Here is a 16,780-nt window from a genome sequence, read left to right as displayed (position 1 = left end):
AGTGCCGCCACGGAGGGTCCTAGTGTCACCAGGCGTGAGAAGTATAGGCGCATGTTGCGGGAATACCTTTCCGACCACAGCCCTGTCCTCTCCGACCCCTCTGCGCCCTACACGTATTGGGTGTCGAAGTTGGACCTGTGGCTTGAACTTGCCCTATATGCCTTGGAGGTGCTGTCCTGTCCTGCCGCCAGCGTCCTATCTGAGAGGGTGTTCAGTGCAGCCGGTGGCATCATCACTGACAAGCGCACCCGTCTGTCAGCTGAGAGTGCCGACCGGCTCACTTTGATAAAAATGAACCACCACTGGGTAGAGCCGTCATTTTTGTGCCCACCTGTGTAAAGCACCCCAACATGAAACTCCATGTCTGTACTCAACCTCTCCAATTCCTCCGCATCCTCATACTCATCCACCATAAGCGTTGCACAATTCTGCTAATACTAGGCTCCCTCCAACATGATTTCCCCCAACTCTGCTGGTTAGAGGCTCCCTCCACCCTGATTTCCACCAACTCTGCTGGTTAGAGGCTCCCTCCACCCTGCTTTCCCACAACTCTGCTGGTTAGAGGCTCCTTCCACCATGAATTTGCCCAAACTGGGCTGTTTAGAGGCTCCCTCCACCATGAATTGGTCCAAACTGGGCTGGTTAGAGGCTCCCTCCACCATTAATTGGTCCAAACTGGGCTGGTTAGAGGCTCCCTCCACAATTAATTGGTCCAAACTGGGCTAATTAGAGGCTCCCTCCACCATGAATTGGTCCAAACTGGGTTTTTTAGAGGCTCCCTCCACCATGAATTTGCCCAAACTGGGCTGTTTAGAGGCTCCCTCCACCATGAATTGGTCCAAACTGGGCTGGTTAGAGGCTCCCTCCACCATGAATTTGCCCAAACTGGGCTGTTTAGAGGCTCCCTCCACCATTAATTGGTCCAAACTGGGCTGGTTAGAGGCTCCCTCCACCATGAATTTGCCCAAACTGGGCTGTTTAGAGGCTCCCTCCACCATGAATTGGTCCAAACTGGGTTTTTTAGAGGCTCCCTCCACCATGAATTGGTCCAAACTGGGCTGGTTAGAGGCTCCCTCCACCATGAATTTCCCAAAACTTGGCTGTTTAGAGGCTCCCTCCACCATGAATTGGTCCAAACTGGGCTGGTTAGAGGCTCCCTCCACCATTAATTGGTCCAAACTGGGCTGGTTAGAGGCTCCCTCCACCATGAATTTGCCCAAACTGGGCTGTTTAGAGGCTCCCTCCACCATTAATTGGTCCAAACTGGGCTGGTTAGAGGCTCCCTCCACCATGAATTTGCCCAAACTGGGCTGTTTAGAGGCTCCCTCCACCATGAATTGGTCCAAACTGGGTTTTTTAGAGGCTCCCTCCACCATGAATTGGTCCAAACTGGGCTGGTTAGAGGCTCCCTCCACCATGAATTTCCCAAAACTTGGCTGTTTAGAGGCTCCCTCCACCATGAATTGGTCCAAACTGGGCTGGTTAGAGGCTCCCTCCACCATTAATTGGTCCAAACTGGGCTGGTTAGAGGCTCCCTCCACCATGAATTTGCCCAAACTGGGCTGTTTAGAGGCTCCCTCCACCATGAATTTGCCCAAACTGGGCTGGTTAGAGGCTCCCTCCACCATGAATTGGTCCAAACGGGTTTTTAGAGGCTCCCTTCACCATGAATTGGTCCAAACTTGGCTGTTTAGAGGCTCCCTCCACCATGAATTGGTCCAAACTGGGGTGGTTAGAGGCTCCCTCCACCATTAATTGGTCCAAACTGGGCTGGTTAGAGGCTCCCTCCACCATGAATTGGTCCAAACTGGGCTGGTTAGAGGCTCCCTCCACCATGAATTGGTCCAAACTGGGGTTTTTAGAGGCTCCCTCCACCATGAATTGGTCCAAACTTGGCTGTTTAGAGGCTCCCTCCACCATTAATTGGTCCAAACTGGGCTGGTTAGAGGCTCCCTCCACCATGAATTGGTCCAAACTGGGCTGGTTAGAGGCTCCCTCCACCATGAATTTGCCCAAACTGGGCTGTTTAGAGGCTCCCTCCACCATTAATTGGTCCAAACTGGGCTGGTTAGAGGCTCCCTCCACCATGAATTTGCCCAAACTGGGCTGTTTAGAGGCTCCCTCCACCATGAATTGGTCCAAACTGGGTTTTTTAGAGGCTCCCTCCACCATGAATTGGTCCAAACTGGGCTGGTTAGAGGCTCCCTCCACCATGAATTTCCCAAAACTTGGCTGTTTAGAGGCTCCCTCCACCATGAATTGGTCCAAACTGGGCTGGTTAGAGGCTCCCTCCACCATTAATTGGTCCAAACTGGGCTGGTTAGAGGCTCCCTCCACCATGAATTTGCCCAAACTGGGCTGTTTAGAGGCTCCCTCCACCATGAATTTGCCCAAACTGGGCTGGTTAGAGGCTCCCTCCACCATGAATTGGTCCAAACGGGTTTTTAGAGGCTCCCTTCACCATGAATTGGTCCAAACTTGGCTGTTTAGAGGCTCCCTCCACCATGAATTGGTCCAAACTGGGGTGGTTAGAGGCTCCCTCCACCATTAATTGGTCCAAACTGGGCTGGTTAGAGGCTCCCTCCACCATTAATTGGTCCAAACTGGGCTGGTTAGAGGCTCCCTCCACCATGAATTGGTCCAAACTGGGGTTTTTAGAGGCTCCCTCCACCATGAATTGGTCCAAACTTGGCTGTTTAGAGGCTCCCTCCACCATTAATTGGTCCAAACTGGGCTGGTTAGAGGCTCCCTCCACCATGAATTGGTCCAAACTGGGTTTTTTAGAGGCTCCCTCCACCATGAATTTGCCCAAACTGGGCTGTTTAGAGGCTCCCTCCACCATGAATTGGTCCAAACTGGGTTTTTTAGAGGCTCCCTCCACCATGAATTGGTCCAAACTGGGCTGGTTAGAGGCTCCCTCCACCATGAATTGGTCCAAACTGGGGTGGTTAGAGGCTCCCTCCACCATTAATTGGTCCAAACTGGGCTGGTTAGAGGCTCCCTCCACCATTAATTGGTCCAAACTGGGCTGGTTAGAGGCTCCCTCCACCATGAATTTGCCCAAACTGGGCTGGTTAGAGGCTCCCTCCACCATGAATTGGTCCAAACTGGGGTGGTTAGAGGCTCCCTCCACCATTAATTGGTCCAAACTGGGCTGGTTAGAGGCTCCCTCCACCATTAATTGGTCCAAACTGGGCTGGTTAGAGGCTCCCTCCACCATTAATTGGTCCAAACTGGGCTGGTTAGAGGCTCCCTCCACCATGAATTTGCCCAAACTGGGCTGTTTAGAGGCTCCCTCCACCATGAATTTGCCCAAACTGGGCTGGTTAGAGGCTCCCTCCACCATGAATTGGTCCAAACTGGGGTGGTTAGAGGCTCCCTCCACCATTAATTGGTCCAAACTGGGCTGGTTAGAGGCTCCCTCCACCATTAATTGGTCCAAACTGGGCTGGTTAGAGGCTCCCTCCACCATGAATTTGCCCAAACTGGGCTGTTTAGAGGCTCCCTCCACCATGAATTTGCCCAAACTGGGCTGGTTAGAGGCTCCCTCCACCATGAATTGGTCCAAACGGGTTTTTAGAGGCTCCCTTCACCATGAATTGGTCCAAACTTGGCTGTTTAGAGGCTCCCTCCACCATGAATTGGTCCAAACTGGGGTGGTTAGAGGCTCCCTCCACCATTAATTGGTCCAAACTGGGCTGGTTAGAGGCTCCCTCCACCATTAATTGGTCCAAACTGGGCTGGTTAGAGGCTCCCTCCACCATGAATTGGTCCAAACTGGGGTTTTTAGAGGCTCCCTCCACCATGAATTGGTCCAAACTTGGCTGTTTAGAGGCTCCCTCCACCATTAATTGGTCCAAACTGGGCTGGTTAGAGGCTCCCTCCACCATGAATTGGTCCAAACTGGGTTTTTTAGAGGCTCCCTCCACCATGAATTTGCCCAAACTGGGCTGTTTAGAGGCTCCCTCCACCATGAATTGGTCCAAACTGGGTTTTTTAGAGGCTCCCTCCACCATGAATTGGTCCAAACTGGGCTGGTTAGAGGCTCCCTCCACCATGAATTGGTCCAAACTGGGGTGGTTAGAGGCTCCCTCCACCATTAATTGGTCCAAACTGGGCTGGTTAGAGGCTCCCTCCACCATTAATTGGTCCAAACTGGGCTGGTTAGAGGCTCCCTCCACCATGAATTTGCCCAAACTGGGCTGGTTATAGGCTCCCTCCACCATGAATTGGTCCAAACTGGGGTGGTTAGAGGCTCCCTCCACCATTAATTGGTCCAAACTGGGCTGGTTAGAGGCTCCCTCCACCATTAATTGGTCCAAACTGGGCTGGTTAGAGGCTCCCTCCACCATGAATTTGCCCAAACTGGGCTGTTTAGAGGCTCCCTCCACCATGAATTTGCCCAAACTGGGCTGGTTAGAGGCTCCCTCCACCATGAATTGGTCCAAACTGGGGTGGTTAGAGGCTCCCTCCACCATTAATTGGTCCAAACTGGGCTGGTTAGAGGCTCCCTCCACCATTAATTGGTCCAAACTGGGCTGGTTAGAGGCTCCCTCCACCATGAATTTGCCCAAACTGGGCTGTTTAGAGGCTCCCTCCACCATGAATTTGCCCAAACTGGGCTGGTTAGAGGCTCCCTCCACCATGAATTGGTCCAAACTGGGGTTTTTAGAGGCTCCCTCCACCATGAATTGGTCCAAACTGGGGTTTTTAGAGGCTCCCTCCACCATGAATTGGTCCAAACTGGGGTGGTTAGAGGCTCCCTCCACCATTAATTGGTCCAAACTGGGCTGGTTAGAGGCTCCCTCCACCATTAATTGGTCCAAACTGGGCTGGTTAGAGGCTCCCTCCACCATGAATTTGCCCAAACTGGGCTGTTTAGAGGCTCCCTCCACCATGAATTTGCCCAAACTGGGCTGGTTAGAGGCTCCCTCCACCATGAATTGGTCCAAACTGGGGTTTTTAGAGGCTCCCTCCACCATGAATTGGTCCAAACTGGGGTGGTTAGAGGCTCCCTCCACCATTAATTGGTCCAAACTGGGCTGGTTAGAGGCTCCCTCCACCATGAATTGGTCCAAACTGGGGTTTTTAGAGGCTCCCTCCACCATGAATTGGTCCAAACTTGGCTGTTTAGAGGCTCCCTCCACCATTAATTGGTCCAAACTGGGCTGGTTAGAGGCTCCCTCCACCATGAATTGGTCCAAACTGGGTTTTTTAGAGGCTCCCTCCACCATGAATTTGCCCAAACTGGGCTGTTTAGAGGCTCCCTCCACCATGAATTGGTCCAAACTGGGTTTTTTAGAGGCTCCCTCCACCATGAATTGGTCCAAACTTGGCTGTTTAGAGGCTCCCTCCACCATTAATTGGTCCAAACTGGGCTGGTTAGAGGCTCCCTCCACCATGAATTGGTCCAAACTGGGTTTTTTAGAGGCTCCCTCCACCATGAATTTGCCCAAACTGGGCTGTTTAGAGGCTCCCTCCACCATGAATTGGTCCAAACTGGGTTTTTTAGAGGCTCCCTCCACCATGAATTGGTCCAAACTGGGCTGGTTAGAGGCTCCCTCCACCATGAATTGGTCCAAACTGGGGTGGTTAGAGGCTCCCTCCACCATTAATTGGTCCAAACTGGGCTGGTTAGAGGCTCCCTCCACCATTAATTGGTCCAAACTGGGCTGGTTAGAGGCTCCCTCCACCATGAATTTGCCCAAACTGGGCTGGTTAGAGGCTCCCTCCACCATGAATTGGTCCAAACTGGGTTTTTTAGAGGCTCCCTCCACCATGAATTTGCCCAAACTGGGCTGGTTAGAGGCTCCCTCCACCATGAATTGGTCCAAACTGGGGTTTTTAGAGGCTCCCTCCACCATGAATTTGCCCAAACTCTGCTGGTTAGAGGCTCAATCCACCCTGATTTTCAAAACAAATGTTGGTGCCAACCTCAACTTACTACAAGGGCCAAATTCACTGCTGGTGACAAGTTCTCCTCACTGCAAGTGCCAAATACACATGTTTCAAGGTGTTTTCCTACTGTCAGAGAGGTGGTATTGAGTGTGTAAAGTGTGTAGTTGTTAGGCTGTGATGTTGGGGTAATAGAGGGTCTTTGGTGTGTTAGATGCCCCCAGACATGCTTCCCCTGCTGTCCCAGTGTCATTCCAGAGGTGTTGGCATCATTTCCTGGGGTGTCATAGTGGACTTGGTGACCCTCCAGACACGGATTTGGGTTTCCCCCTTAACGAGTATCTGTTCCCCATAGACTATAATGGGGTTCGAAACCCGTTCGAACACACGAACATTGAGCGGCTGTTCGAATCGAATTTCGAACCTCGAACATTTTAGTGTTCGCTCATCTCTAGTCATGATATCAAATGAACATTTGTTCAAAATGAGCTCAAATTGATTACAAAAATCTTTATCGTCCTTAAATATTGTAGGGACCACCGACATCCTGAGGCCGCGTGGAATTCTTAAATTCTTAATATATTCTGCCATGGTGACGCAATGCAGTTCCATACTCACTAATCTTTTCCTTTCTTTTTCGTAGTTGCGTGTTTTTGTCTCCATAGGAGCGGAGTTGAGGAAGTCACGGTCATACGTCACGCCCGCAAGTATTCCAGCAGTCTCCTCTGGATTGTATGAGAAGACCAAATTCTCCATGGCTCCGTGAATCCTTGCAAAGGGTAGATACGTGTTTGAGGGATGCAAGGCCCAAATAATGGGTGGGTGTAGACGTAGGGTCCCAACCCCAAATATCGTAGAAATGGAACGTCACACTTGTAGTTGTGCCAAAGAATAATGACTTATTGGTGTAGAGTAAAACGTTTTTCGATATTTCATATATCTTCTTCAGACTCTACATATAGGACAAAAATAAATAGAACACAAACAACATGCATTTGCATTATTTCATGCACAAGAATAAATTTAAATAAAGTAAATAAAGTAAATAAGAGCCAATCCATATGGTGCAGGTATGAACGTGATTTCCAAAGTTAGGTGAACGTGCTGAATATCCTAGTGGACATGGTGAAAAAACCAGGTTGGAGGCCTCAAAGATATCGAAAACAATTATAGTTAAGAAGAAATAAGTATCATATCAATAGTGATATAGTGAGAAGAGAGATAGGAGAAAGGACTACTTGGACTGGGAGTCCATATCATATGAAACAAGAGAAGAAAACAAAAGAAGAGTATGAAAATAAACGGTAAAGATAAAATAAAATTAAAAATAAATAGAATACCTTCAATTCAAATAATAGTATTCCTAGTATAGGGTTTCCTGGGTATTTGGAAATGACAAGCTCTGTAGATCACATCAAAATAGAGCTTAATGTCATAAGGCTCTATATATACACACAAATGGGTAACCAAATGTTAAGTATATATACCTAATATCAGAATGCTATATATATAAAGACATATATATACATATATATACATACATACATATATACAGAGTGCATCCGTGCATGGTGGACAAATGGTTAGTATACAGTTCTGAACAGAAACAATAATGTGGTAATGGTGCACTCATGCATGAACAATAAATATGTAATATATAGTACCCAACGTATGGTTAATGGATATATTCAAATGATATACCCATATAAAAGATGACATAATGCAAAGGATTCCTCATGCTAAACAAACAGAGTATCCAGGAAGATATAATAGGTAGAAAGTGGCTCGCTGTATAATAAAGTTCTTACCTCCGCACGGAGAAGCCTGCAGGGTCCGCTGTGTACTAACAGTAATGGTGGGTGACCAATTGGCGCCAAAAATGAAAAGCCGTATGGCTCCAGAGGAAGGCGTGTGGCAGTGTCTGGACTCCCGGCTTATGAATCCAGCCGGAAGCCGGCACGTGTGTGCGCACGTACTGCGCATGACAGAGTGGGCGGGGATAGGTTGCGTGCGGCCACATAATCTTCGAGATCGCCTTGTCAAGGCTGATATTGGATCAGCCACCAAATCACCCCGTCAAACCTTCCTAAACACTCCACGGAAAGGCACCTTTCCCTGTTTACATTGCCAACAATGTTCTAATGTGCAGAAAGGCGATATGATTTACCATCCCCTGAACGGCCAAACCATTCCATTTAATAACTACTACACATGTGAATCCAACTATGTAGTGTATCTCATAAAGTGTCCGTGCGGTCTCGGGTACGTTGGGGAGACCACCCAGCGTATCCGGGACCGCATTAAACAACATAAATCTAATATAAGGTGTAAAAATTTATTTCTTCCCATACCGGCACACTTTGAGGCCAAAAACCATAACATTACGCAACTTCGTTTCCAAATTCTTGAGCATGTCGAAATCCCGAGAAGGGGTGGCAACCGCATCTTGATTTTGAAGAGGCGCGAGGCATACTGGATCCACAGGTTGCAGACCCTTGAACCGAAGGGTCTTAACCGTGAATATGACATACATGCATTCATCTAATAATGTATTGATTTGTCACACAACTACAGTTACTGGAGTTCTGTTTTGCACTTACCTGTACTTAATTGTCTTATTATTCTTGACAGGCTCGCTAACACCCCCGCCGCGACTGTGCCTCCAGGGTCCGCAATCCATAGTATCCTTTTCAGATTAATTTTTATTATTTTTATTTTTATTTTTATTTTTTATTTTTTATTTTTATTTTTATCTTTGTTTTTTTATTATTATTAGTTTTATTTTTAATTTTAATTTTTGTTTTTAATTTTTGGGTTTTATTTACTTTATTCTTCTTTTCATTTTTCTCTTCCCTATTTCTTCATGATCACTACGAGTACTAGTCTTATGTTTTTGTACATCACTATTACAATTGGTGTTCCTATTCTTTAGGCACATATCTCTTATCTACTCATATTACTATTACTTCCTTCTGTTGCCTTTAGTGGGTCTATTTGGTTCCATTTACCATTGTTGTCCTCCTGTTTATACTTTACTTTATATAGATGCAGCAGACCATAGATGCAGTAAACCGTCTTCTTCTTTTTTTCTTTTTTTCTATTAGCCTATGCCTTACTAAGCATCTAGGCATCGTTGCTCCAGTCAGCTCATCTCAAGCGCATGCGCGCTTGCATTAGGATCAGCTTCCTTTTTTTCTCTTTTGCTGCCTATGCACACACACGCCCAGCCGGGAGCGCATGCGCACATCCATCGCGGCCAGCCGGCCGCACGCAACCTATCCCCGCCCACTCTGTCATGCGCAGTACGTGCGCACACACGTGCCGGCTTCCGGCTGGATTCATAAGCCGGGAGTCCAGACACTGCCACACGCCTTCCTCTGGAGCCATACGGCTTTTCATTTTTGGCGCCAATTGGTCACCCACCATTACTGTTAGTACACAGCGGACCCTGCAGGCTTCTCCGTGCGGAGGTAAGAACTTTATTATACAGCGAGCCACTTTCTACCTATTATATCTTCCTGGATACTCTGTTTGTTTAGCATGAGGAATCCTTTGCATTATGTCATCTTTTATATGGGTATATCATTTGAATATATCCATTAACCATACGTTGGGTACTATATATTACATATTTATTGTTCATGCATGAGTGCACCATTACCACATTATTGTTTCTGTTCAGAACTGTATACTAACCATTTGTCCACCATGCACGGATGCACTCTGTATATATGTATGTATGTATATATATGTATATATATGTCTTTATATATATAGCATTCTGATATTAGGTATATATACTTAACATTTGGTTACCCATTTGTGTGTATATATAGAGCCTTATGACATTAAGCTCTATTTTGATGTGATCTACAGAGCTTGTCATTTCCAAATACCCAGGAAACCCTATACTAGGAATACTATTATTTGAATTGAAGGTATTCTATTTATTTTTAATTTTATTTTATCTTTACCGTTTATTTTCATACTCTTCTTTTGTTTTCTTCTCTTGTTTCATATGATATGGACTCCCAGTCCAAGTAGTCCTTTCTCCTATCTCTCTTCTCACTATATCACTATTGATATGATACTTATTTCTTCTTAACTATAATTGTTTTCGATATCTTTGAGGCCTCCAACCTGGTTTTTTCACCATGTCCACTAGGATATTCAGCACGTTCACCTAACTTTGGAAATCACGTTCATACCTGCACCATATGGATTGGCTCTTATTTACTTTATTTACTTTATTTAAATTTATTCTTGTGCATGAAATAATGCAAATGCATGTTGTTTGTGTTCTATTTATTTTTGTCCTATATGTAGAGTCTGAAGAAGATATATGAAATATCGAAAAACGTTTTACTCTACACCAATAAGTCATTATTCTTTGGCACAACTACAAGTGTGACGTTCCATTTCTAAGATACCAGAGCAAGGCCTTATTGTGAAACATTCCAAGGTCTACTGACAATGAGCCAGACCCAAATAGGGATTGCTATAGGATGTGTTCTTCTGATACTGGTATTTGTAAACCACACAGAAATGGACCCACTGATGACAGAATCTGAAATTGATATGGAGACAATCCAGGTGTATGATGACGTGGCAGTTTCCCTCCCAGGGAATATGCGGACCTGCTGTAGGGACAGTTCGGATCTGACTTTCCTATGTGAAAGGCTTTTAAGTGGGAATTTATCCACAAGGGATAGGTTGTCACCCAGCGGGTGAAGAAGAGTGTAACACATTGGAACAGATCAGCAGGCCCATAAAGATTAAGGAAAAATTAGTATTTAGGGGGGAATGTCAGATCTGAGATCATGAATTAATATTTTTATATTATACATGTTGTTTGTTACAAATACTAATTTTTCCTTGCTACTAAAGAAATCAGCGTTGGAACAAAGAGTGTATCCAAGATGGCGCCGACATCCTGGTTTGCTGAATTCCTTAGATTGTAACCAAGACTACAACCTCTATGCGTCAAGATCAAGAGCCAATCATGAGTGTGCAGCTCTGGGACGTCAGAAGAATTTCATGTTATGTTATGCATTAACCCTTTCTTTTCCTTTCCTGTATAACTATGTGTGACGTGAAATAAACTCAGTTCAGTGCTAGCCGAGGTGATATAGCATGAGCTAAAGTTCTGAAACAGATTGAGTCTGATTCATTTCTTAAAGCGACGGTGCACACATGCTAATACTAATTTGGATCTGACTGATTGACCCAGTTTTGTTGACTATGACCCTGACAATATAATACCCTCAGATATATCCGCACGTTCTGTGATATATAACACCTTCAGATATATCCGCACGTTCTGTGATATATAACACCCTCAGATATATCCGCACGTTCTGTGATATATAACACCCTCAGATATATCCGCACGTTCTGTGATATATAACACCCTCAGATATATCCGCACGCTCTGTGATATATAACACCCTCAGATATGTCCGCACGTTCTGTGATATATAACACTCTCAGATATATCTGCACGTTCTGTGATATATAACACCCTCAGATACATCCGCACGTTCTGTGATATAACTCTCTCAGGTATATGCGCACGTTCTGTGATATATAACACCCTCAGATATATCCGCATGTTCTGTGATATCTCTCTCTCAGGTATATCCACACGTTCTGTGATATATAACACCCTCAGATATATCCGCATGTTCTGTGATATCTCTCTCTCAGGTATATCCGCACGTTCTGTGATACGTAACACTCTCAGGTATATCCGCACATTCTGTGATATATAACACCCTCAGGTATATCCGCACGTTCCATGATATATAACACCCTCAGGTATATCCGCATGTTCCGTGATGTATAACACCCTCAGATATATCCGCACGTTCCGTGATATATAACACCCTCAGATATATCCGCACGTTCCGTGATATATAACACCCTCAGATATATCCGCACGTTCTGTGATATATAACACCCTCAGATATATTCGCACGTTCTGTGATATATAACACTCTCAGATATATCTGCACGTTCTGTGATATATAACACCCTCAGATATATCCGCACGTTCTGTGATATCTCTCTCTCAGGTATATCCGCACGTTCTGTGATATATAACACCCTCAGATATATCCGCATGTTCTGTGATATCTCTCTCTCAGGTATATCCGCACGTTCTGTGATATATAACACCCTCAGGTATATCCGCACGTTCCGTGATATATAACACCCTCAGATATATCCGCACGTTCCGTGATATATAACACCCTCAGATATATCCGCACGTTCCGTGATATATAACACCCTCAGATATATCCGCACGTTCTGTGTTATATAACACCCTCAGATATATCCGCACGTTCTGTGATATATAACACCCTCAGATATATTCGCACGTTCTGTGATATATAACACTCTCAGGTATATCCGCACATTCTGTGATATATAACACCCTCAGGTATATCCGCACGTTCCGTGATATATAACACCCTCAGGTATATCCGCACGTTCCGTGATGTATAACACCCTCAGATATATCCGCACGTTCCGTGATATATAACACCCTCAGATATATCCGCACGTTCCGTGATATATAACACCCTCAGAGATATTCGCACGTTCTGTGATATATAACACCCTCAGATATATTCGCACGTTCTGTGATATATAACACTCTCACATATATCTGCACGTTCTGTGATATATAACACCCTCAGATATATCCGCACGTTCTGTGATATATAACACTCTCAGATATATCTGCACGTTCTGTGATATATAACACCCTCAGATATATCCACACGTTCTGTGATATAACTCTCTCAGGTATAGCCGCACGTTCTGTGATATATAACACCCTCAGATATATCCGCATGTTCTGTGATATCTCTCTCTCAGGTATATCCGCACGTTCTGTGATATATAACACCCTCAGATATATCCGCATGTTCTGTGATATCTCTCTCTCAGGTATATCCGCACGTTCTGTGATATATAACACCCTCAGGTATATCCGCACGTTCCGTGATATATAACACCCTCAGATATATCCGCACGTTCCGTGATATATAACACCCTCAGATATATCCGCACGTTCTGTGATATTGTTGGAGACATCAAGTGGTCCCCATAATAAGAGTATGTTGCAGAGTTCCAAATTAAATAACAGGCCTAGATGATCTCACCCATCCTTTAGCCTGGAGAAGCCACACACACACAGCTGATAGTGTATCAAGTGAGTTCTGATTTTAATAGTGCAAAAAGGTAGTTTAAATACAATACAGACAAAAGTAGGTTGGACTATTCTAATGACATAACATTGTAGAGTTTTAACATAAACCTGGCACATGACTATTGGCTAAAGGCCCAATGTAATTTGCATCTCATTATAGCTTTCCAAACTAGGATGGACTTTGTCCTTAAACACAGAAAGTTTCAAAATACTTCATGGCAAGATAGAGAAGATTACATGCTGGTGCCAATCAATTCCAACCTTGAAGATAACGAATAGGCTACATAAACTCTAAGTATATACACTCTACACACTCTAAGTGTATACATCGAGTAAAAGAGATAAGAGATATACAAATAGTCAGTTGCATCTTCAAAAGATGAGACCCTTGAGATAGACAGAGATAAGGATTCATCCACACAGCATTCCTTAACCACCCAAAAATGGCCTCTTGAACTTTAAACAGACATACTCATACACTTTATATGAAAAAGTGACAAAATACAAAGATGGAGGGCTTAACTCTAACAATATATAACACCCTCAGATATATCCACACGTTCTGTGATATATAACACCCTCAGATATATCCACACGTTCTGTGATATATAACACTCTCAGATATATCCGCACGTTCTGTGATATATAACACCCTCAGGTATATCCGCACGTTCTGTGATATATAACACCCTCAGATATATCCGCACGTTCTGTGATATATAACACCCTCAGGTATATCCGCACATTCTGTGATATATAACACCCTCAGATATATCCGCATGTTCTGTGATATCTCTCTCTCAGGTATATCCGCACGTTCTGTGATATATAACACCCTCAGATATATCCGCATGTTCTGTGATATCTCTCTTTCAGGTATATCTGCACGTTCTGTGATATATAACACCCTCAGATATATCCGCACGTTCTGTGATATATAACACCCTCAGATATAGCCGCACGTTCTGTGATATATAACACCCTCAGGTATATCCGCACGTTCTGTGATATATAACACCCTCAGATATATCCGCACGTTCTGTGATATATAACAGCCTCAGATATATCCGCACGTTCTGTGATATATAACACCCTCAGATATATCCGCATGTTCAGTGATATCTCTCTTTCAGGTATATCCGCACGTTCTGTGATATATAACACCCTCAGGTATATCCGCACGTTCTGTGATATATAACACCCTCAGATATATCCGCACGTTCTGTGATATATAACACCCTCAGATATATCCGCACGTTCTGTGATATATAACACCCTCAGATATATCCGCACGTTCTGTGATATATAACACCCTCAGATATATCTGCACGTTCTGTGATATATAACACCCTCAGATATATCCGCACGTTCTGTGATATATAACTACCTCAGGTATATCCGCACGTTCTGTGATATATAACACCCTCAGATATATCCGCACGTTCTGTGATATATAACCCCCTCAGGTATATCCGCACGTTCTGTGATATATAACACCCTCAGATATATCCGCACGTTCTGTGATATATAACACCCTCAGATATATCCGCACGTTCTGTGATATATAACCCCCTCAGATATATCCGCACGCTCTGTGATATATAACACCCTCAGATATATCCGCACGTTCTGTGATATATAACACCCTCAGATATATCCGCACGCTCTGTGATATTTCTCCTCATACTAAGCAGCTCCTGATACTTCATAACTTCTGTAGATTTACTTCACTCTGATGACATCACCGCAGGTCCTGTACTCAACACAAGGCAGAAGAAGCCCCGCCCCCTATGACATCATAACAGGTCCTTCATCCTTCGCCTCTCCTGAGCTCCGCCCCCATGTACTGGTCACATGATAGCGGTGACATCATAACAGGTCCTTCAGCTCCTGCTCGGTGGTCAGTGCTGTTGTCTTGTTCTCTCTGTTATCAGCCATTACCCCCGGCTATAGATATATATATATACTGTATATACAGCAGTGACTCGCTGGCTGCTCTCAGGACAGGTAAGATGACATCACTATATACAGTATATTCCCCTCAGTCCCCCGTACATTATATGTCCGCACAGTATTAGGTCGCTCTCCTGGTGCCGCGGTATAGACTGGGGGAAACTAAAGAGCAACATGAATGGTGGGGGCATTAACCCCTTCCTGCCGATGGCATTTTTTGATTTTCGTTTTTTACTCCTCCCCTTCCAAACCTCAGAACTTTATTTTTTTGTTTTCAGTGACATGTGAGGGCTTAATGTTTGCGGGACAAATTGTTCTTCCTGATGGCGCCATTTATTATTCTATGACCCCCCCCCCCCTGTATTCTATGTGTCCCCCCCCCCCTGTATTCTATGTGTCCCCCCTGTATTCTATGTGTCCCCCTGTATTCTATGTGTCCCTCCTGTATTCTATGTGCCCCCCCTGTATTCTATGTGCCCCCCCTGTATTCTATGTGTCCCCCTGTATTCTATGTGTCCTCCTGTATTCTATGTGTCCCCCCTGTATTCTATGTGCCCCCCCTGTATTCTATGTGTCCCCCTGTATTCTATGTGTCCCCCCTGTATTCTATGTGTCCCCCCTGTATTCTATGTGTCCCCCCTGTATTCTATGTGTCCCCCCTGTATTCTATGTGCCCCCCCTGTATTCTATGTGCCCCCCCTGTATTCTATGTGCCCCCCCTGTATTCTATGTGTCCCCCCTGTATTCTATGTGTCCCCCCTGTATTCTTTGTGTCCCCCCTGTATTCTATGTGTCCCCCCTGTATTCTATGTGTCCCCCCTGTATTCTATGTGTCCCCCCTGTATTCTATGTGTCCCCCCTGTATTCTATGTGTCCCCCCTGTATTCTATGTGTCCCCCCTGTATTCTATGTGTCCCCCCTGTATTCTATGTGTCCCCCCTGTATTCTATGTGTCCCCCCTGTATTCTATGTGTCCCCCCTGTATTCTATGTGTCCCCCCTGTATTCTATGTGTCCCCCCTGTATTCTATGTGTCCCCCCTGTATTCTATGTGTCCCCCCTGTATTCTATGTGTCCCCCCTGTATTCTATGTGTCCCCCCTGTATTCTATGTGTCCCCCCTGTATTCTATGTGTCCCCCCCCCCTGTATTCTATGTGTCCCCCCTGTATTCTATGTGTCCCCCCTGTATTCTATGTGTCCCCCCTGTATTCTATGTGTCCCCCCTGTATTCTATGTGTCCCCCCTGTATTCTATGTGTCCCCCTGTATTCTATGTGTCCCCCTGTATTCTATGTGTCCCCCCTGTATTCTATGTGTCCTCCTGTATTCTATGTGTCCCTCCTGTATTCTATGTGTCCCCCCTGTATTCTATGTGTCCCCCTGTATTCTATGTGTCCCCCTGTATTCTATGTGTCCCCCTGTATTCTATGTGTCCCTCCTGTATTCTATGTGTCCCCCCTGTATTCTATGTGTCCTCCTGTATTCTATGTGTCCTCCTGTATTCTATGTGTCCTTCCTGTATTCTATGTGTCCCCCCTGTATTCTATGTGTCCCCCTGTATTCTATGTGTCCCCCCTGTATTCTATGTGTCCCCCCTGTATTCTATGTGTCCCCCCTGTATTCTATGTGTCCCCCCTGTATTCTATGTGTCCCCCCTGTATTCTATGTGTCCCCCCCCCCTGTATTCTATGTGTCCCCCTGTATTCTATGTGTCCCT

Source organism: Leptodactylus fuscus, chromosome 3 (genome assembly GCF_031893055.1).
Source record: "Leptodactylus fuscus isolate aLepFus1 chromosome 3, aLepFus1.hap2, whole genome shotgun sequence".
NCBI lineage: Eukaryota > Metazoa > Chordata > Amphibia > Anura > Leptodactylidae > Leptodactylus > Leptodactylus fuscus.
Note: the sequence above shows the minus strand (reverse complement) of the source record.